The following is a 23,757-nucleotide window of genomic DNA, read 5'->3' on the forward strand; positions in this document are numbered from 1 at the left end:
CCAGAGAGACAGAAAGCAGATTAGTGATTATGGAGGGCTAGGGAGACCAGGAAATACAAGGTCATTGCTAGTGGGTATGAGGTTTCTTTTTAGGGTACTGAAAATGTTCAGAAGTTAGACAGTGTTTCTAATATATATTCTCAAATGTATATATAATCTATACACACATATATAGTCTGTGACTACTGAATTGAACACATTTATGGCATGTGAATGTAATTTTTAAAAAGTGACTACACTTGTGATGCTTTGAAACCTCATTCCTCCTTCATCCCTTTCTGTCCACATCTGGGCAGGCAGAGAGGAAAGTTCAGGTGGCTCCCCCTTATGACACCAGCAGTAAATTCAAACCCTTCAATGGGAACCCTCACTGCACACCATCCCCCCATAATCATCACAAAAAAAATGCCAAGCCAGTCTCTTTTCCCTGCTCTCTCAAGCCATTTTAGGACCTCTTGGGAGCTGTCCTATTCTCCCCAGAAAGCCTCATTATATTTCACATCCTCTTGGGGTGGGTGTGATGTCAGCTGACTCAGTATCTAAAGCAAATGTGGCCAAGTGGAGGAGATCCATCCCATTTCTGTGGAGTGGCCCCGACAGTGAATTCTATCTCAAAGCTGCTATTAAGAATGGGGGTGGGGAGGTCAGGCACAGTGGCTCACACCTGTAATCCCAGCACTATGGGAGGCCGAGGCGGGTGGATCACCTGAGGTCAGGAGTTCGAGACCAGCCTGGGCAACATGATGAAACCCCAACCCTACTAAAAATACAAAAAACTGGCCAGGCATGGTGGCGTGCACCTGTAGTCCCAGCTACTGGGGAGGCTGACGCAGGAGAATCACTTGAACCTGGGAGGTGGAGGTTGCAGTGAGCTGAGATGGCACCACTGTACTTCAGCCTAGGTGATTGAGTGAGACTCTGTCTCAAAAAATAAAAAAAAATTTAAGAATGAGGGTGGGGAGAATGGCACCTACTCTGCCCACCCAATAGGTTGTCAAGTTCAAATAAGGTAACAGGAGAGAACTCAACAAGAAATTGCTAGAAATATGTAAGTACCTATTGTCTCATACTTCACAAAGGATTTACTGTGTAACCTAAAACAGCACCTTGCTTGATAAATTCAACAATTTCTGAACATTGTTTTGGTCCCACTTCTCGGGAATATACTAAACCACATTAACATGGGAGGTGGCTGGGGCTACCTCAGGGTGTGCATTTTAGACCAGGGAAAGGGGCTCCAGGCTGTACAACCCCGCAGAAAGCCTGCACAGAAAATAAATTCAGGTTAAGACCTGCCAGCCCACTTGGTGGTCATAACAAATCTCAGCCATGCAGCCTGAGACCATAGCTAACAGGTCCCAAGCTTTGAGCTCCCGCAAAGCTTAAGCATCTGGAGCTGCTGTTCCCACCTACAGCTCTCTCTTTGCCGACTTTCTGTTTTAAATGTATTCCAACAGACAAATTAGTTTGATTGGTATATGTATTTACTACTCTCCTAGAAACATGTGAATAAAGAGGAATCTAGGGTGACACCTAAAAAATCTAGAACTATAAACTGGAATTAATACTGTATTTCAAACAGATATAAGTCTTCTACTTATATATCAGACCTGGAGTCTATCTTAGGAGGCCAGGAAGGGAGAGGGATTCTCTTCATTCTGCAGTGGCTGAAAGGAAGATCTCACACAATGATAATACCTCATACATGATACAGCACACTTCACCAAATGTAAGTAAAGGCAGGACGGATAGAATTCAGTCTAACACGTCATTCATTCTATTTAAATGCCATTATGATAGCCAGTCCATTTGAAAAGTTTACTTCCATATCTGACAGTCCATATTTCATAAATCAAGGCAGTGAATTCCGCTGAGCAAAGAAACCTTATGTAAGTTGGTCTCTCAATGCCTCATTCCCTTTATAACCAATCAATATAATCAAATGTAATTAGAGTATCTGGCACAGAGCCTAGTATATACCACATGCTCAATAAATGCTGGTCTCTCTTCTTCTTTTGTCCCAAATTAAATGGTTTTCTTCCCTGATAATGAGACTAAAAGTAGGGTAATTCTTCTAAAAATACAAGCATCTCATGCAAAATTCAAATACATGAGAATTTCAGATCTAGCAAATTCAAACAACAAATTTTATTTTTGTTGAAAAAGTGATTTAAAGAGGGAAGGCCGGGCGCAGTGGCTCACGCCTGTAGTCCCAGCACTTTGGGAGGCCAAGGTGGATGGATCACGAGGTCAGGAGATCGAGACCAACCTGGCTAACACGGTGAAACCCTGTTGCTACTAAAAATACAAAAAATTAGCCGGGTGTGGTGGCGGGCGCCTGTAGTCCCAGCTACTCAGGAGGCTGAGACAGGAGAATGGCGTGAACCCGGAAGGCAGAGCTTACAGTGACCTGAGATCGCGCTACTGCACTCCAGCCTGGGTGACAGAGTGAGACTCTGTCTCAAAAAAAAAAAAAAAGAGGGACATGGGGATGTTGAAACATGAAAAAAGAGTTAAGATAGCTTGTAAAATAAGGAGTGGAGCTTTCAGCAATGACCATTAAAGACAGGTTTTTCTCCAAATACCACATGTTCTCATACATAAGTGGGAGTTGAACACCAGGGCCTGTCAAGGGGTAGGGGGCAAAGGGAAGGAGAGCATTAGGACAAATACCTAATGCATGCGGGGCTGAAAACCTAGATGATGGGCTGACAGGTGCAGCAAACCACCATGACACACGTATATCTACGTAACAAACCTACACGTTCCACACATGTATCCCAGAACTTAAAATTTTTTAAAAAAGACTTTAAATAATGGAAATTAAGAAAGTATTATTAAATAAGGACCTTTTAAATAAAAGTGTGAACTCTTACCATTGTGCATTTCAGGAACATAATCTTCAAAATTTCGACTTATTGCATATTTAAATTTATCCATTATCTATTATCCCCATCTCAATACACAAGAGAGTTAGAACACTCTGAGATGTCTAGTGCCAGTTACCCTGAAGTGAACAAAGGTGACAGGCAGGTCCAGAGGGCACAGTGTGGACAGGAGTTGTTGGACCCCTGCGAGAGCTCAGAGCTGTACTCCTTCTGCCTGGACCACTGTGAAGTAAAATATTTTTGCTAAAAATATATCCCTAAAGTTATGATCACATAAAATATTGGAGTCAGGTCTGTTGCTAATAGTGTTATTTAAATGTTCTCAAAAGTAGAGAACGCAAAAGAACACAGGTTTCTCCAGGTTGGTGCTAGTATGTCAGGGTGGCAACCAGTCTCTGTGGGCAGCTCTAACAACTGGCAAGCTCAATGAGTGACCAAGTGAAAGGAAGTGGAAACAACCAGACCTAGCTCTAGGGAGCAAGCATCCGCGGGGGGACGGGGGCGGGGGGGCGGTCTTTCAGAGACCACAGTCACTCAAAAGAAATGAGAGAATCTTCCTTTTTCTGGTAGGAGACCAAGTTAAATAGCTTTTAAAATAACACAGGTCAGCCAGAAATGCTGGCACCTATAATTCCAGCACTTAGTCTGAGGCAGGAGGGCTGCTTGAGCCCAGGAGTTCAAGACCAGCCTGAGCAACATAGCAAGACCCCAGTCTATAAAAAAAAAAAAAATTAAAAATTGGCTGGATGTGATATCACAAGCCTGTAGGCCTGGCTACTTAGGAGGCTGAAGCGAGAAAAATCACTTAAGCCCAGGAATCGAAGGCCGCATTGAGCTACGACTGTGGCACTGCACTCCAGCCTGAGAGATAGAGAGAGACCCTGTCTCTAAAAATCAATCCATCAGGTCTTCAAAAGGGAGAAACATTTAAGAAAAACAGCTTATTTGCTGGTAGGAATGTAAAATAGTGCAGCTGTTGTGGAAAGCAGTATGGCAATTCCTCAAAAAATAAAACATAATTACCGTATGATCCAGCAATTTCACCTCTGGGAATAGACACAAAAGAAATGAAAGCAAGACTTGAAGAGAGATGTGCACACCCACGTTCATAGCAGCATTATTCACAACAGCCAAGGGGCGAAAGCAACCGAAATGTCCATCAGTGGATGAACAGATAAGCAAAATGTGGTATCTACACACACAATGGAATACTATTCAGCCTTAAAATGCAAGAAATTTGACATATGCTACAACATGGATGAAATCTGTGGACTCTGTGGTAAGTAAAATAAACCAGATACAAAAGGACAAATACTGCACGATTCCATTTGAGGTATTTAGAATAGTCAAATTCACAGAAACAGAAAGTAGCATGGTAATTGCCAGGCACTGGGAGAAGGGAAATAAGGGGTTAGAGTTTAATGGGGTCAGATTTACAGTTTCAGAAGATGAAAAAGTTCTGGAGATGAATGGTGATGATGGCTGCACAGCAATGTGAATGTACTGAGTATCACTTATGTGTACACTTAAAAATAGTTAAGGTGATAAATCTTATGTTACAGATATCTTACCATATTTTTTAAAAATAGAAAACCAACTTGTTGGGCATTGTTTTCCTATCACTTCTAGAAACAGGTGAGGTGTAAGACCAGAAAAACGAGGATGGGAACTGGTCTTTTCTCCTCCTCTCTCCCTTGGCCTGTCAGCCCCTCACAAAGATAAGATAAGCTACAGGAATTATCCCTGCTGTTAAGCGATGAATGACTGCATTGCACTTCCTAGGAAAACCCTTCCAACTATACAGCATCATAGAAAAAAAGATGGCTGAGATTTAAATTTCTGATTCCTAGACAACCTCCACTCCTTTCATTGAGAACCATGAAATGAATGAACAAATACAATGTACACAGGCCCAACTGACCCCTCAGCTCAGGAACCTGCCAGAAGTGGCAACTTAAATTACTGTTACAGGAGGTCATGGAGCAAAACCATGGTTTCCGAGGGAGCTCAGTTCTTTAAAGAAAAACCAATAAATCCATAAATGCTGATGCCATATCAAATATAAAAAGCTGCCAAAGAGCACATCCATTGGCAAAGCCGTCGAGCATCAGTGAACACATCTGCAAGGGCTGATGGCACCAAGGATCACATGAGCGCAGGAAGCACCCACGGCCCCACTGTAAATTAGACACTGGATGAAGAACAAGGAAGCAGGACAAACTCAATGGCATAATGAAGTCAGAACTCAAGGACCTCTTCTTGGCCTCCACCAGCCATTCCCAAGGAAATTCTATTTTAGGCAGACACCCAAAAAGATCACTTAATGGCAGGGTATACTGACTTTAAACAATAAAAGAGATATAAAGTATAACTTGCACACAAATACACCGTTGAAACTGTTCATGTTCTTCATATATGGAGTTATGGCTGTTGAAAAGTTGTTCCAACATGTGAAGAGACTAAAATTCAGATTCTACATACATCAGTTACTTTTATCTTACATTTTAGCAGCTGACTGTTTTAAGTCTTTTACTGTCATTGTGGCAGTATAGAAATGCTGTCTCAACATGAAGAAATATTCCTTGAGGGCAAAGAGGAAAACATAAAACATACATAAGATTTGAATTTGACTTTTTAAAAACTACTGCAATTTAGTGAGATTTTCAATTAGATTAATCAAAAGTAATAATGATACTAATGTGGTTACCTCTCTAAAATATAGGAGGGAAAGTGCAATTTTTCAAAATAGTCCTATGTTTTTTTTAAAAGCAGTGTAAAAAGACACAAAATAAAATATGTACTCTCTTGTCCTGGCTTATAGTCAGGTTAAATGGAACTAGACATTCCATATTTCCCTGTTTATGGAAGCTCATAAAACTTTACATTCTTTAGCTGACTCCTTACAAGGTTTTAATTTCTTTTCACAAAGACACAAAATTCTGAACCTTCACAAGACTCTCTTTTATATACAGCCAGTTGGGTTATGACTTAACTGTAACTATGTTTTAAAAGAGTGTTACTTCAATCAAACATTCCTTGATGTTTATGTGAATTTAGGTCAAAGAAGTGGGGAAATGTAGGAGAAACTATCCTCCACATAAAAACCGGACAGATTACAATTATTGCTATCCCTCCCCGTCAATTAAAAACAAATAGGTGCTTGCTTCGACACCACATATACTATTATAAAATCGGAATGATACAGAGAAGACTGGCATGGTCCCTGCACAAGGATGACACACAAATTCATGAAGCATTCTATATTAAAAAGAAAACAAAAACAAAAACAAAACAAAACAGATAGGACAAAAAAAAAGATGACAATAAGCAAGTGAAGAATCACTGGGGAAATGCAAGTCAAAACTACAATGAACTTTCACTTCACACTCACTAGATGGCTAAAATCAAAAAGACAAGTATTGGTGTAGCAATTGGATTGGTATACCAATTCGATCAGCTTTGCTAATCAAAATAACAGGTATTGGTGATGATGGGTTGAAAGTAGAACCCTCGCACACTGCTGCTGGGAATGCAAAACAGGGTAGCCGCTATGGAAAATAGTCTGGCTGTTCTTCAAATGGTTAAACCCAGGTTACAATATGATCCAGCAATTCCACTCCTAGATGCCCAAGGTTGAAAATATACGTTCCCACAAAAACTTATACATGAATGCTCTTAGCAGTACTGTTCATAATAAACAAAAATTGGAAACAACACAAATGTCCATCAATTGATAAATGGATAAACAACTATAGAATACAATGAAATATTATATACCAATTTTTAAAAAATGAAGTATGATCCATGCCACAGCATGGGTGACTCTTAAAAACATGCTAAGTGAAAGAAGCCAGGCATAAGGATCACACAGTGCATGAATCCACTGCTATGAAATGTCCAGAACAGGTAAATCTCTAGAGACAGAAAGCAGATTAACAGTTCCCTAAGGCTAGGGGGTTGGGTGGAGCAGAGTTCCGGGGTGATGGCTAAGGGGTCCAGTGTTCTTTTGGGAAGAAATAAAGATGTTCTAAAATTGACTATGGTGATTGATGCACAACTCTGAATATACTGAAAACCACTGAACATTTTAAATGGATGAATCATATGATGGATGAATCATATCCTGATAAAGGTGTTTCTTTAAAAACAAGACAGCACATATCAGAGGGTACATCAATCCAAAGTTGAATTTCTCTTGAAAGTACCCTAATTTCAATACCGTTATCTTTCCGAAACATATCACTACCCTAACACAGCAAATGCCCAAAAGCACTCCCGGCACTACATATGCAGAAGAGAGGACAGCTAAGAATGATAAGATGATTTCTTCATCAAGAGCCGGTTAAAGCTATTCTGCTTTAAAATTAAAGAGCACTTAAGGGAAACCTTTTGTCTGGTCAATAACTTTGGTTCATTTATTATGTTAGGCAAGGTCTGGACCTGAGAGTCAAGCCATCTATCCCAATTCATTCAAAGAAATTTATTTTGCAGATGTTTTCCCACAAAATTTTCATCTCTGCTTTAACCACAAAGTTCTCAAGATCTAAGAAAAAAATACCAATTGGAGAAAAAAATCAGAGGAGGGATGGAAAAAGGTGAATAGGGGATATGAAATTTTATTCATATTTAAAAATCGGCTCTATTTAAGCCAGTCTAGTCATCTCAACAATGTAGGAGATTTAAATTTTAAATGTAAAACCTAAAGATAAACATTATATAAAGAGCACAGTGCAGAGCACCTCTAACAGAGTACTCTAGCAGAGTACCTTTAACAGTGTGTTAACACGGGAATGAATTCCTGCTATATTCCAAATACTGAGCACAGAACTGAGTCACACGGTCTCATTTAATCTTCTTGTTGTTGTTGTCATTGTTGAGATGGAGTATCACTCTGTCGCCCAGGCTGGAGTGTAGTGCCGTGATCTCGGCTCACTGCAACCTCTGCCTTCTGGGTTCAAGTGATTCCCCTGCCTCAGCCTCCCAAGTAACTGGAACTACAGGCGCCCGCCACCACGCCCAGCTAATTTTTGTATTTTTTAGTAGAGACAGATTTCACCATATTGGCCAGGCTGGTATCGAACTCCTAACCTCATGATCCACCTGCCTCAGCCTCCCAAAGTGCTGGGATTACAGGCATGAGCCACCACATCCGGCCTCATTTTAATCTTCTAAACAACCCTAAAAGTTGAGTTTTACATGTGATCCCACTCATAATGGCCATCTTTGGACCTTGTTCCAAGGAAACAAGATTTTGACAGAAGCCCATCCTCATGCTCAGGCCCACTGAAGGGCTGCAGCCAATGCGAACACCACGTGGAGTGCTACTGAGGAATGAACGCATTAAACCACCAGAGGCTGTGGATAAGGGAACCGCAAGGTCAAATGTCTCTTTAGACCTCTAGCTTTCAAAGTATTGTCACCATGAACCATATTGAGAAATTCATTGTAAGTCATGATACGGTAAATGTGTGTAAAAATATTTCCAAAAATACAATTGCAATTACAACCTGTGTCATACAATATTAATTGCTATTCCAGCCTCTCTGGTCTATTACAGTTCACTGGAAGGAAGAGAGGGAGGGAGGAAAGTGGTATAGCTCACGGAACTGTTTTCAGGACCACTCGTGGCTCATGGCCTGCAATTTGAAAAACCACTGAATGTGCCAGTTCTGAGCCATCTCTCAGCACTTGGAATCCACCAGTCTCACTACATATCCCATCATCTATAAGCAGGTGACCCAGTGGAAGAATGGCACAGCCTACTGAAGACAACAGTTGTAAGGCAACATTCTGAAAGATGGAGTTCTGTCTCACACAACACAGTACATGCTTTGACTCACCTGTCTCCCCAAAGTAAGAAGACATTGGTCCAGAAATCAATAGAAGATGTAGGAGTGGCCCCTCTCACTATTACCCTAATAACCCACTCTAAAAATTTTTGGTTTTCATCCCTGCTAGTACAGAGGTCCTGATTTTAAGGGAGCTATTAAAAGGAGGTAGCAATGTTTCCAGTGAACTGGAAGGTGAGACTGCCACTGAGTCATTCTAGGCTCCTCAAGCCACTTAGCCAAGAGGCCAATGAGGAGGATACACTGCCAGTAGGGGTGAGAGGACCCTGGGATGCTGCCTCCCAAAGAGTCAGGAAGGACCACGGCTTCCTTCATCAGGGCAGCTCTCAGTACTTCTATCTCCAACAGTAAAAGTTAACTGAAAACCACAGCAATCCAAAAAAAGGCAGGACCACTGAGAATTCAGACCTTCAGGTACAGAAACCTAATCAGATGAAGTCCTGGCTGAGTGCAAAGGAAACAAGGAACAGGTAACAGGAGTAGAAAGATGCAAATCTCAACTACTGCCAAGTGGCAGATATGCATATTTCCTTCTTGCTTTTGGAGAGGGAGGGAGGGAGGGAACGAGAACCAATTTCTTCTCCTTCTTCTTGCATTATTTACACAAACATTGTTGAAACTTACCTCTACAATTTAACTCTGGATAACACAACATTCAAGCAGAACTTTAATTAAATTTAAGGAGGAATTAACAAAGCCCAGCAACAGGTAATGTGACTACCTCCCAGAGACGGATACACTAATGAGACTTTGTGACACCACATTTTAGGGAGCTGGTGAGAACATCTTCACTTGTGTGAGAATGTTTACATTCTGTTAGATGAAAAGAAAGTAGTTTTTGTTGTGTGGAAGTTAAAATATGTTTAGGAGGATAGGTCTAGATACTGAATATTCAAAGGAGTGGGCTGGCCAATTATATAGGTATTCTCTCCCAGCTTCAACCATACCCTTCCAAACTCAGCTTTGTAACTCTGAAACCATATTTCTGTTTTACCAGTTGGCTCTCTGTTAGGCTCTGCCACCAGGGGACACTAGAGGGAGACTAGCTCCTTCCCCTCTGCTTCCTGCTGGCTTTAGCTCTCAGTGTCATCCCCAACAACACTTCTTCACCAGGGCAGCAGCAGTTCCTTCTAGTGCAGCAGCTGAATCTGGCCTACAGTTTTTCAGCACTTACAGAACCAGCCTTGTTACAGTCCCCTCAGAAACAGCTGCACCATCACCCACACCTCAGAGGTCTGGGTTTCAGCTCTGTGGGGCCTCTCCCCTAAGCTACTAAAGATTTAATACAGATTTCACCCTGTTTGCCCCCAGCCCTACAGTTGATGGCTGCTTCCTATAGCCACTACCCCTATGATATCTTAGTGTTTGCTTTTTATCTTTTCATTTACCTACTTATTAACAATTTTATACCTAATAACAATTCTTTATATTTAATTATCTCTGTTAAAATAAGTGGAATAACTTTTGTTTCCATGCTTGACCCTGACTTTGTATTACATTAGATTATAAACAATTTTTTAAAACTAGGATCATCAAAGAAGATATGAAAATGGCCATGAGCACATGAAAAGATGTTCAACATCATTACTCTTTAGGAAAACGCAAATTAAAACTACAATGACATCCTACTATATATCTATTAGGATGGCTAAAATTTAAAAAGACTGACATAGTGAGTGTTGGCAAGGATGTAGAGTAAGTAAAACCCTCATACATTGCTGACAAAGCCACTTTGGGAAACAGCTACCACCTGACCTAGCAATTCCACTCCTAGGTATCCACCCAAGAAAAATGAAAACACATGTCCACACAAAGACTTGTATACAAATGTTCACAGCAGCATTATTCATGACAGCCAAAAACTGAAAACAAACCAAATGTCTATCAACTGGTAAATGGATAAACAAAATGTGGTTTATCCAGACAACAGAATGGAATACACTATTTGGCAATAAAAAGGAATGAAGTACTGATACATGCTACAAGCACAGATAAATCTCAAAAGGGACCAGATGCAAAGGCTACATATTGAGTGATTCCATTTATATAAAATGTTCAGAAAAGGCAAATCTGTAGACAGATTAGTGGTTGCCTGGAGTTGGGGTACAGAGAAACTGCTAATGGGCATGAGACTTCTTTCAAGAGTAATTGAAATGTTCTGAAATTACATAATGGTGAGGATTGCACAAATGTGCAAATTTACTAAAACTTGTTGAATTATACATTTAAAATTCAGAGTGCTGTAAAATAAAAGACTAGGAAAATATTTCAAGAAAATCTAGTGTCACAGGCATATGAAATAAATCATAAGAAACCACAATGCACTGATATACAAAAATGGAACATTTGTTTCTGTACATATATATAATTGCATGTAATAAATACAGCAAGCCTAAGAACCAAACCATGTTAGCAAATGATTACAGAACAGGTTTCAAATGTTTAAGAATAGGTTTGGTAAGAGACATTAAAGAAATGTCCAGCTTAAGGGAGAGATGGTTTCACTGCTTCAAAACAGAACAGATGGGATAGTACCAGCATTCAAATCTAGCTAACATCATTAAAGAGAAAGATAACATTTTTAAGTTGAGAAAATTCTCTCTTGTGAAGAAACAGGCTTTTTTTTCTTTAGGAATGCCTCTTAATAGTGACATTGCCATGGAAGACAGACTAACGATGCCTCATTATAAAACCACAAAGCCTAATTGACCATTGGCATCAAATACAACCAAATACATCGTGTACATCACTGAAATTGTGCTTGACTTTGAAAACAAATGTGACTTTGAACTCAGGTATCATTACAATGTACAAGTAAGGGAACTCTGAAGACAGAACCACTCCCCACACTAACCTTACCATTCAAAAACATGCAAATTCTTTCTTTTTAATGACTGACTCAGATTTTGAATTCATTTGTTGATTGCTGGATGATGATAAATGTTCACGCTTCCTACAGAGTTTAACAGGAAAAGAACTAATCTTTAGCCCAAAGTTCAATGCATTCATATTTTAAGAAGATTTTTCTCTAAAAACTCATGTAAATTATCTCAAAAAAAATTAACAACATAGACTTTATAATAAATATCTTATTTTCTGTAATTGATGTTTTTTAAAAAAATAAGTATTATCACTTTTTAAAATTAATTTCTGGTGCTTTTATAGCATAAAATTATTTTCTGCAATAGAATCCCAATTTGTAACATTGTGCCAAGGAAATGTCTATGAATTTAAAAGAGATCACTTCAAATGTTATCCAGGAACCAATTAAGCCATGAGATGTGGGTCACCTGAACACTCTTCCATTACAGATGAAGTCTCAAAGAAATAAGCTAACTTGACCAAAGTCACCCAGCTGGTATCTGAAATATGAGCCAGGGCTCTCTGGCTCCAAAATCCCTGCTCCTTCCAGCATGCCACATTAAATCCTGTTAACAATAATGAGGATAATATAAGGAGGAATTAAAAATCATAAAGTATTTATACACGTAAGATTCTGAGGAACATGAACTTAACAGTTCTTTATGTAGTTACATTGATTCCTTAATATAGATGTGGTCCTCTATTTGAGAAACCTAAAGCTAAGCTAGGTATTTTTCATCAACTGAAAGGGGCAGTATAAAACCACAGAGCCAAAGAGCATCACTGAAAATGTTCAGTAAGGGGTCAGGTGTCACTATTATCCCAGGCCCCCTAGCAAAACTTGTAAAACAGCAAAGGTGGTTCACGCACAGTCAATGTAAAGCTTTTGTTTTCAGGCTTGCTTCATGTTCCACCTTCTTCCATGGAAGAGGAGGAATTATTCCTAATGTTCCTGATGAGAACCAGAGTAAATTCAAGGGCTAATGTCACAGCAGCCTGCTTAGGGCATTCCAAAACACACTTCTAAAGAGAGGGAGAGATTTGATTCCTCCAACTTCCACAAATGAACATACACAAGGACACTTCTGGGAAGACATGCTTCTTGATTTCATAATAGCCAGTACCTGGGTTAAATCTATTATGTAACCAAAGAAACATCCTGATGATTCAAATTTCCTGGGGAGAACTAATGATAACCCATCAGAGTCACCAATGTGGGTCACTGGAGGTCACCAGGAGATCAAGGTACATTTTAATGCTAAGTGGCTTCAGTCCAAGGAGTGCCAATGAGATTATACACTGTTAAAACTGATTCCAGGCTGGGTGCGGTGGCTCACGCCTGTAATCCTAGCACTTTGGGAGGCCTAGGCGGGCCGACTGTCTGAGCTCAGGAGTTGGAAACCAGCCTGGGCAACATGGTGAAACCCTGTCTCTACTAAAAATACAAAAAACAAATTAGCCAGAAGTGGCGGCTCGTGCCTGTAGTCCCAGCAACTTGGGAGGCAGAGGCAGGAGAATTGCTTGAACCCAGTAGGTGGAGGTTGCAGTGAGCTGAGATCGCGCCACTGCACTCCACACTCCAGCCTGGGCAACAGAGAGAGACTCCATCTCAAAAAAAAAGAAAAAAAAAAAAACCTGATTCCAAAATTCATTCAAATATATGCACCCCTAAATCCCCTCTTTGGGAAAGATAAGGCTGAGGCTAGGTCCTCTTCCTCAACTGAAAGGGGAAGTACTAAAACTTAATTAATTTATACGACATAAATTAAAACAGAGTTGGTGTTTTGTAGCTTTCCACTAGAAATACCCAATCTGTATAGTTTAAAAGGAATACTTGAAGAGTCTGTTTCCAAATATCACAAACTCTTGTATTTGGCAAACAACAAGAATGTCAACCTATGTGAAAGTCTTTAATTTAGCAGATGTGTATTTAATTAAAAATTAACAGAAATCAGGAGTAGTGAGGTTACACATTCCCATAGTTCAAAGCTACCTAAAAATGGAAGTTTTAATTTCACTTCATTAAACACTTAGCAGCAGATTCCAGTAGTCTAAATAAGACATCATTGGCTTTTAGGAACAAATGTGTCAACAACTGTTAAAGAATAGTTCCTTGTTATGAAACCTTAAAATTCTAGGACATATGATGTTTTAAGACATCTGAGTACAGGTAACAGATTTAAATATATATAGCCACCTTCCTATCCGTCAGGTGAGAACTAAAAACTAAAAAGCATTTTGATAACATGTTTAATTTCTTATATAGCATATCATTCAGGCAGGACCAGTAGTAGAGAACGCAAAAAACAAATATTCCACCTTAGTTCTAAAACAGAAAATCTGAATATGAAAGACAGATAAGATTACAAGACATGGGTTGCTCTGGAAGGATCAACCAGGACCAATAAGTAAAAACTCTAATAACCAGTGTTGCCCTAAAATAGAATAAACCATCTGTGAGGGAATGAAACTACTGCCCCAAGGAGGGGTTCATGCATGAGCGGGAATGCCCGTGGGTGACGGAAGTATCACAAAGGCAAATGAATTAATGCCGTCAACAAACCCTCCAGTCTTCAGTGGGATGGATTTTCCATGTTGTAGACACTGTCAGCGAGTGCAGTTTCAAGTCAGGCAAAACGGAAGCTCGTGCATCTTTGATCGCGCAGGTGGTCTGAAGGGATGGCACAGAGGTCCAATATACCTAACCTGTAGAAGGCACATCTCATATCTCACCTATTGCAACAGTGATACAAGTGAGGACACTGAGGCTTAAAGATGGTTAAAGACCAAAGTCACAAAGAACTAAAGTGTCTGAACTAGGACTTCTAGTCTCACATCCCCAGACTTCAGATTAGAATTCTTTCTACTCTACCATGATGGTCTTCTGTCAGGTCCCAGAAGAACCTCAAATGCTCCCTACACATAGATGTGCTGAAGAAATAACAGTTTTATATTTAGAGAGGAAAAAATAGAGATCAAAATGCCTGGCCAACTTCAGGGGGTCTGTGACATGGCTCTGATATGAAGACCATGTCTTTTCTTCAAACTTCTAATCATGAAATATATTCAAACCAGCTGCTCCATCTAGTGGATTAATGGAAGATCCTCAGGATGAGAGAAAAGCACATTTTTAATACTGTTCACCTCACACAACCCTAAAGCATTCATTTGCTATCCTATACCTCATATCCAAAATAGCAACACTAGAAAAGAGATTAAGAAGATTACAAGCTTTCAGGAGTCAAGGATGAATTCATTCCAACTGGTTAAAACTATATTCCAAATTTGCTTCCTCCCTCATTTCCCCAGTTTCCCCCAACATAAGTACAGAGTTGGCAAAGCAGGTCACATCCAAGTAACTGAGGTAAAAGCTCTCCAGTAGCACACCAAAGAGATGTAACTCCAACACGAAGCTGAAGCTCCCAGAGATTCCACAGCCCCCGGATATACTGTGTTTACTAATCATCTTAAGACTAAGACCTTCTTTCCAAAGAGAACAATATGTGGTGGGAAAAACCCAGGCTCAGAAGTCAGCCAAAATTCCTGGTTCTGTCAGTTTCTGACTGTTGTAACCTTGAGTCAGTCATTAAACTTCTGCCTCAGCTCCTCATCTGCAAAACACAGATAATGGCATATCCCTCAGGGGTGCCATGAAGATGGAAAGGTGACAAAAAGAACATACCTAGCACACTTCCTGAAACACCGCAGCACTCAAAGAACAGCAGAGACAGATAGGTGGACCTGAGTAGGCGCCAATTTAAGGGCCCTTTATCTCTTTTCCTTAATCTTCAAATTTCTATTTTAAAAAGGTAACAAAAATGGTGAGCAGAGTTGCTAGAAGACATAGAGATGCGTAATAATAAGGAACAGTGAAGGAACTGTTATTCGGTGTGGCCAGAACACAGGCAGTAAAGGTAGATGCCAGGAGTTGAGGTGAAACAGACAGGCAGTTCCTTGTAAGCCATATGGATGCATTTGGATGTCATCCAGCAATCAACGTGGAACCACTGGATTATCTTCCCATTACCCCAATCTGTCATATTCTAACACTGCTCCAAAACTTTCAGTCACCTACTTCCTAAAGAATGAAGTGGAACAGTCTTAACGAGGTGGGTTTCTGAATCTGTGTTTCTGTCTTCTGTCTCAGTTTCCCATTTGGTATGTCAACTTTCATGTGCAGGTTTGCTCAAGACACACGCTTTAAGATGCAGAAGAAAGGTCAAATTCAATAACATTAATTATGAAACTTAAGTTGTGTCATAACTCTCAATCTCTCAAATTTTAATGAGCAGACTTAATATTAGTAAACATTCTGAACTCCAATCAAATGTAACGCAACACAAAACATGAATGAACACTATCAGAGACTGATGAATACCTCCCTCACCCCAACATCTATCCTTCCCTTTTGATATAGTAATAGCAGTGCTGGTGGGCCTCTGGCTACCCAGCCAAAGACTACATTTCTCAGTCTCTCTTGCACTAAAGTGTGTCTACTGGACCGGGTTCCAGCTAATGGGATGGTTAAAGTTAAAGCTAATGGGACATGTTAAGTGATGTGTGCAATTTTAAAGTCATGCACATAAATGGGAAGGAGTACACCATTCCCATACCATCTCCCTTTTCTGCTACAAGGAAGTACTATGTGGAAAATGGCAGAACAACAAGATAGAAGGAGCCTGGGGCCCCAAAATGGTAGAGTCATCAATCAACCCTGAACTGTTTACACTTGGACTAAGAGTAAACCTAACTTCCATCCTTTATAAGGCATTGTTTTTTTATTTTTGTTAAAGTATATCCTAACTGTGATGGTTTCTTTTATGTGTCAAATTGGCTAGGCCACAGTACCCAGATATTTGGTCAAATACATGTGGATACTTCTGTGAAGGTAATTTTTAGATGAGATAAACATTAAATCAATAGACTGAGTAAAACAGATTGCCCTCCATAATCTGGGAGGGCCTCATCCAAGCAGATGAAGACCTTAAGAAAAGGACTGACCTTTCCTGTGGAAGAAGAAATTCGGACAACAGACTCACTTTGAACTCCAACTGCAACATCAGCTCTTCTCTGGGTCTCCAGCCTGTCAGCCTTCCAAGCCTGCCTGCCTGCCTAGCCTAGGCTCACAATTTTGGACTTTTAAGCCTCCATGATTGTTTAAGCCAATTCCTTAAAATAGAAAGAAACATATGGATACATGGATGTATAATATATACATACACACATACACATCTTATTGATTCTGTTTCACTAGAGAACCCTATTATACTGTTACAAACGGAATATTTGTGCTTCCTACCCCACCAAATTCTTATGTTGAAACCCTAATCCCAATGTGATGGTATGTGGAGGTGGGAACTTTGGGAGGCAATTAGGTCATGAAGGTGAAGCCCTCATGAATGGGTAAGTTTAGTGCCCATATAAAGAAGAGGCCAGAGAGCTTGCTAGCTCTCTGTCTGCTATGTGAGAATACAATAGAAGTCACCCTTCTGCAACATGGAAGAGGATCTTCATCAGAACCCAATCATGCTGGCACCATGATCTCTAACTTCCGGCCTCCAGAACTGTGAGAAATAAATCATTGTAGTTAGTAAGCCATCTGGTTGTTGGTTTTTTATTTCGTTTTGTTTTTGAGACAGAGTCTTGCTCTGTCACCAGGCTGGAGTCCAGTGGCGCGATCTCGGCTCACTGCAACCTCCAACTCCCTGATTCAAGTGATTCTCCTGCCTCAACCTCCCGTAGCTGGGATTACAGGCACATACCACCATGCCCAGCTAATTTTTGTATTTTTAGTAGAGACGGGATTTCACCATGTTGGCCAGGATAGTCTCGATCTCCTGACCTCGTGATCCGCCCACCTCGGCCTCCCAAAGTGCTGGGATTACAGGTGTGATCCACTGTGCCTGGCCAATAGTATTTTTTTAATAGCAGCTGGAGCTAAGACACTAACACTGAAACAACTAAGAAATCTGAAAACAAACATTTTGTCCATTCAACAAATATTTGGACCTAGTATGTACCAAGCATAGTATAGGCTCTGCAAATACAATTGAGAATAAGATACAATTTCTGCCCTCATAGAGCTCAGACTCTGATGGACTTTTTATGACTTTGGACTACAGTATTTTTTAAAAAGACAACAACATGAATGTACTTCATGCCATTGATCTCTACTCTTAAAAGTGGTTAAAATAGTAAATTTTATTATGTATATTTCATTAAAATAAAAAATTGCAAAAAGAGAAGAAAATTATTCAAAAGAAACAAAATTTAATCCAGTGATTTAAGGTTTTCAAATCACATACCTGATTAAAGATTTGTATCCACATATATAAAGAACTTTCAAATCTCAATAAGAAAACCAACTAAAAAATACAAAAAAGACTGGAACAAACACTTCGCCAAAAAAAAAAAACACACAGAAAGCAATACATTAAAGATACTCGAAATTATTACTAATCAGGGATATTAAATTTAAAACTGAATGAGATACTCCTACCTACTTATTAAATGACTACAATTAAAGACTGGCCATACAAAGTGTTGGCAAGGATGTGGAGCAAATAAATTCTCATACTCTGCTGGTGGAAATATAAAACGGTATAACTATCTTGGAAAATAATCTTGCAGTTTTGTAAAAAGTATACATTTACCAGCTATACAACCCAAACATTCCACTGCTATTATAGATATTTACCCAAGAGAAATTAAAACACATATCCATACAAAAATTGATATACAAATATTCATGGCAACTTTATTGTTAATAACCAAAAACTGGAATAAACCCAAATTTCCATCAACAAACTAATTGACTGATTGATAAATTACGGTATATATCTACATAATCAAATTAATTGATCAATATAAAGAAATGAACTATTGATACATACAACAACATGGATGCATCTCAAATTATGTGAAGAAGGCAAAAAAGAGTTCATACTCTGATTCCATTTTTATAAAAACTAATTCAGAGTAACAGAAAACAGATCTGTGTTAGATTACCTAAGGATGAGGAAAGAACAGGAAGGACGGATCATAAAAGGCACAAGGAGACTTTGGGGGTGATGAATATGTACATCAACTTGAATGTGGTAATGGTTTTACAGATGTGTATATAGTCAAAACTTATCAAATTGTGTATTTTAAATATGTGCAGTTTAATGTACATCAATTATCATCAATAAAGTGATTTGAGGGGATTGTCTGTCTTTAAGGCAATATTTTCACACAACAGCCTCTCAGATTTACTACGCTCACTTGTTTTAGCTTGAATCTATTCAGACTCTAAAGTTATCAAAATATCCCAGTCTTTATAATTAACTGGAAATAACTATTAAGCTGAAAAACTGGCTTTATGCCACTTTTTTTTTTTTTTTTTTGGAGATAGAGTCTCACTCCTGTTGCCCAGGCTGGAGTGCAATGGCATGACCTCGGCTCACTGCAACCTCTGCCTCCAGGGTTCAAGCGATTCTCCTGCCTCAGCCTCCCAAGTAGCTGGGATTACAGGCACCCACCACCACGCCCGGCTAATTTTCTGTATTTTTAGTAGAGATGGGGTTTCATCACATTGGCCAGGCTGGTCTCTAACTCCTGACATCAGGTGATCCACCCACCTCAGCCTCCCAAAGTGCTTGGATTATAGGCATGAGCCACCACTCCTGGCTTATGCCACTTTCAACTCAAAACTAGCTTCTGATAAAAGGGAAGAAGAACTAATATTTCACATCCTGTCCCTTGAAAAACAAAAGGATTTTAGTTTTCCCATGTGCCATTTGTGGCATCTGTCTTGGGAAAGCACATTTACACTCAGCCTGTGCACATGTGTATTCTTTAAAGGGGGATTACGAAAGGGAAGGATAAGTAGTACCTAGAAGTTATTGAGTATTTGTGGATAAACCAAAGTCTTCCTAATTCCACTATGAGAATTTCTTAAAGCACAATGAAAAACTCACAAATATAAGATCTAATGGATGTCTTGGAAGCTATGCATGTTTGCTGCATGACATTCATTATTCCACATCATCTTCTGATTATAAAACATTAAATAACTTTTTAATCCACTTGATTTATCTCTGCCTACTTTCCTAGAGAATTTCTAAACAAAACTCTGTGCTATTGCATTTACTATACCCAGCATAGACTACAAAAGCTGTCAGAAAACATCTTTTACAGATTAATTTTTTAAGGCACTATTCTAAAAACAACATCTGTCTGGGTAATAGGTCCAGTAAATAAAATACTTTTTGAAGTTAGAAAATTTATTGTTTTGTATACAAAATAATTATGTTCACAAACTCTACAATACATAAGGCAGGAGTCTTAAAAGCCATGGCACTCCAGCTCACAAAATAAAACCTATAATTGATGGGTGTGAAAATGGCTCTACAATCTAACTTTTAAGTACACTATTGCCAACCATGACTCATGGGAAGAAAACCATTTTTTTCCTTTCTTAATACTTGAAAGTTACTTTACTTTTTACTAAAGGAAAACCCTGCTCTTAAATGAAACTGTGGGAAAATGTTACAAAGAAGAAAATGTGTTAGAAAGTCATGCGTGTAATATTTTAATTTAATATCAATGATAATAATAAAACATCAATGGCTATTCTCTGCAAAATGATGCCATTGGGTTACCGTTCTCTCAACAAGCACTATGCTAGGTGGTATAAATATAGTGAAGTAATTCATTCCCATAAGGATCTCTGCCTAGCAGAGACGTTTTCTACAAGAGGTGAAGAGGAGCCTATTCTTGGTAACAGAATGAGTGTTTCCCTTTGCTCAACCATCAACGCAGTAACACCATTAAGGGCTGAGTACCATTGTACCTTGAACACAAAATCCTATCTGGACTGTCCTATGGAGTTAAAAATTTCTGATAGCACTGAGGGTGGACAGCCCTGATTTAAGGAGTTCCAGCTCCACTTCTTACTGGCATGTAACCCTGAACAAGTTACTTAACTCCTCTAAGACTCACTTTTCTCATCTGTCAAATGGGGACAGTAACAGTACCTACCTCTAGCATATTAACTATGTGAGCTATTGCCATATAATTTCCCTATGAAGTGAATGCTTGTGTTTCCCCAAAACTCATATGTTGAAATCTAATCCTCAGTGTAATATTTGGAGACAGGTCCTTTAGGAGGTGACTAAGCCCCGGGAATAGTGCCCTTATAAGAAGAGGCAAGAGAGTGTTTGCTTCATCTCTCCCCCACCCCTACCCCATGTAGGCATACAGTGAGAAGTCACCATCTTCAAACCAGCAAGAAAGCCCTCACCAGGCACCAGATCTGCAGGTACCTTGATTTTAAACTTCCAGCCACCAGAACTGTGAGAAATAAATGTTTATGTTTAAACCATCCAGCCTATGGCATTTTGTTACAGCAGCCCAAACCAAGGCAAGTCCTTTTTATAACACAGTCAGCAGGAGCAATAATCTATCAATACTGCTAAGACCCAAATGGAAATTGAAAACAAACAAAAAAACAAAAAAAAATCCTGATGCTGACTTTCTGAGAAACCAACAATATCATAGTCAGAAATATATAAATTTTAAAAAAATTTGTACATGGTGATCATATAAATAAAGCATTCTACTTTAAAACTCAATCCAAACATTATACCAGATTTAGTGACAGCATAAATCATTCATGGATCCCCCAGAATTCAAAATGTCATTCACCAAACATTTATGAAGCACTTCCACTGTGCACCAGACAAGGGAGAGACAAGATCTGTCCCATCCTACAGGAGTCCACGACAACAGAGGGTGGAGAAATTAGGAGGCAGGGAGGACACAAATCATAATAGGATGCATTGGACCAACCCCTTCCTGACTCCTGCTCCACCCACGACCCCCCAAAGCATGGTTAATGAGACTATTCCCTAAGTCAGCAATGTAACAAAAGACGGCTTTATTCCACTAAAAGCAAACAAAATGAAAACTGGTTTGGCAGCCTACATAAATATTTGAAGAGTTGGTTTTCTGATTCCTAGTCATTCTACTAATACCCAAGGTGGGCCCTGCAGAACCTTTTATCCAGAGGTGTCTAAGAGTCATCAGTCAACAGTGTGGAGCTACTGTGTATGGGGCCACTGGACATCTGTGGCCAGAGCACCTATGAAAGGAATACTGGGGGCATGAAGAAGTTCAAGCAGGACAGTGGGTAGAAATAAGACGCCTTCTCCTCCTACTCTGCTAAAGAGAACATGAAATGGCAAGCAGATGCATTTTTATTCCCCTGATTTCTTTACACTCTCCCATACTTTTAAAATGTTCTACTGGCCAAGCACAGTGGCTCACACCTGTAGTCCCAGTACTTTGGGAGGCCAAGGCAGGTGGATCGCTTGAGCCCAGGTGTTCAAGACCAGCCTGGGCAACATGGTGAAACCCTTTCTCTACAAAAAATAGAAAAATTAGCCATATGTGATGGCATGTGCCTGTGGTCCCAGCTACTTAGGAAGTTGAGGCAGAGAACTGCTTGAGCCCTGGAGGTTGAGGCTGCAGTGAGCTATGATCAGGCTACGACATTCCAGCCTGGGCAACAAAGTAAGACTGTCTCAAAAAAAAAAAAAAAAAAAAAAAGTTTTACCACAAGCTAAGAATGAACTACATTGTCTAAAACCATCAATCCCCAGAGGTGGACAGCTAGTGCAGGCCACAGGGTGCCTAAAGTATACTTCCTACTCATTAGGATACAGATGGAAACTGTGGTAGGTTAGATGGTGTTCCCCAAAAAGGTATGTCCACATCCTAACCACCAGAATTTGTGAATGTGACCTTATTTGAAAAAATAATCTTTGCAAATATAATGAAGGATCTTGAAATAAGATCATCCTGAATTACCCAGGTGAACCCTAACTCAAATGACAAGTATGCTAATAAGAGACAGAAGCAGAGAAGACACAGACACAGAGAAGGCCACGTGAAGACAGATGCAGAGATTGGGGTGACATGGCCACCAGCCAAGAACCACCTCCAGAATCTGGAGGAGGCAAAGAATTCTCTCCTTAAGTCCCCAGAGAGAGAACGGCCCTGCCAGGCTTCAGACTTTTGGTCTCTCAGAAGCGTGAGAGAATAAATTTCTGCTGTTTTCAGCCACCAGGTTTGTGATAATGTGTTATGGCAACCCTAGGAAACAAATGCTGAAACCAATATGATTACCATGGGACCAATATGATTAACATGGGAAACTCTGTGGTTGGAAGAATTTTCTGGTGGCCTTTAATTGGCAGCCTGCAATAAGTCAGGCCCCTTTACTTCTGTTACAGACAATTATTCTAACAATTCTAACAGGTATTATCTCTGTGCTACAAATAGTCACTGATGCACCAAAAGTTAACTGCCTTGAGATCAGGCAGCAAGATGTAGCAGAGCAGCATGTTGTGAGGTTCCTATGAATCTGGTCTTTTTTCTTCCCTTCCATACCTTCTGTCCAAAACATGTCCAGCACAAGTACACTGTCCAGCCTTCTCTTCCTGCACATCAGCTGCCTCTCGTCAGTCCTGCTGAACGGGGATCCTTCCCAGATTTCTAAATGGGAGACATGAGTCCCAGTGTCTGCTTGGATGTCAGGGAAGACAGTATCGCTACCACCCCAGACAGAGCAGGTTTAGGGGCAATAACTGACTTTAGTTTAGGACATGGATTGGAGGTGCCTAAGGGACATCTGGTGTAGGGGCCAGCAATCTCCTGTCAAAAGAGGAAGGAACATGAAAATATTTTTAAGCTTTGATTGAAATATGTTAACACCAATGAGTTACTATTCCCCAGGTGTTTACATTTTTAGACATTTTACTTTCAACTGTGGAACAGAAAGATTTGTCACAGTTATATAAATGGGCCAAAGATTGTCCCTAGGTAGTTTATTTCTTCACTGCAGGTGGAGACCAGTTAGCACAAAAGCCCTCTAGCATCAAACTCAAATTTTTATACATCCAATTATTTTAAAAATAGCCCCAAACAGGCAGATCTTTTGCCATGTAGCCTGCTTCACATACCCACTGAAATCTTGCCTGACAACTGTCACCCACTGACAAGATAGGGCCTTACAAGGCCCCCGGCAGCTATGGCCCTTCTGAGCTCTCTGACCCAGAGACTCCCACAGCACTTCTGGGTGACATCATCTAGGTACATGGCACCACCTAGACACA

The 23,757-nt window shown here is 39.8% G+C and overlaps 1 protein-coding gene and 1 non-coding gene across 23 annotated transcripts in view; one reads left to right on the forward strand and one right to left on the reverse strand.

Annotated features, from left to right (window-relative positions):
* Window positions 1-23,757, reverse strand: part of DOCK9 (dedicator of cytokinesis 9) — a 298,314-nt gene that overhangs the window by 231,064 nt on the left and 43,493 nt on the right.
* Window positions 6,050-6,156, forward strand: LOC112128701 (U6 spliceosomal RNA). Its single transcript, XR_002911177.1, has one exon. It is a non-coding gene; the product is annotated as a U6 spliceosomal RNA (small nuclear RNA).

Source organism: Pongo abelii, chromosome 14 (assembly GCF_028885655.2).
Source record: "Pongo abelii isolate AG06213 chromosome 14, NHGRI_mPonAbe1-v2.0_pri, whole genome shotgun sequence".
Taxonomy (NCBI): domain Eukaryota; kingdom Metazoa; phylum Chordata; class Mammalia; order Primates; family Hominidae; genus Pongo; species Pongo abelii.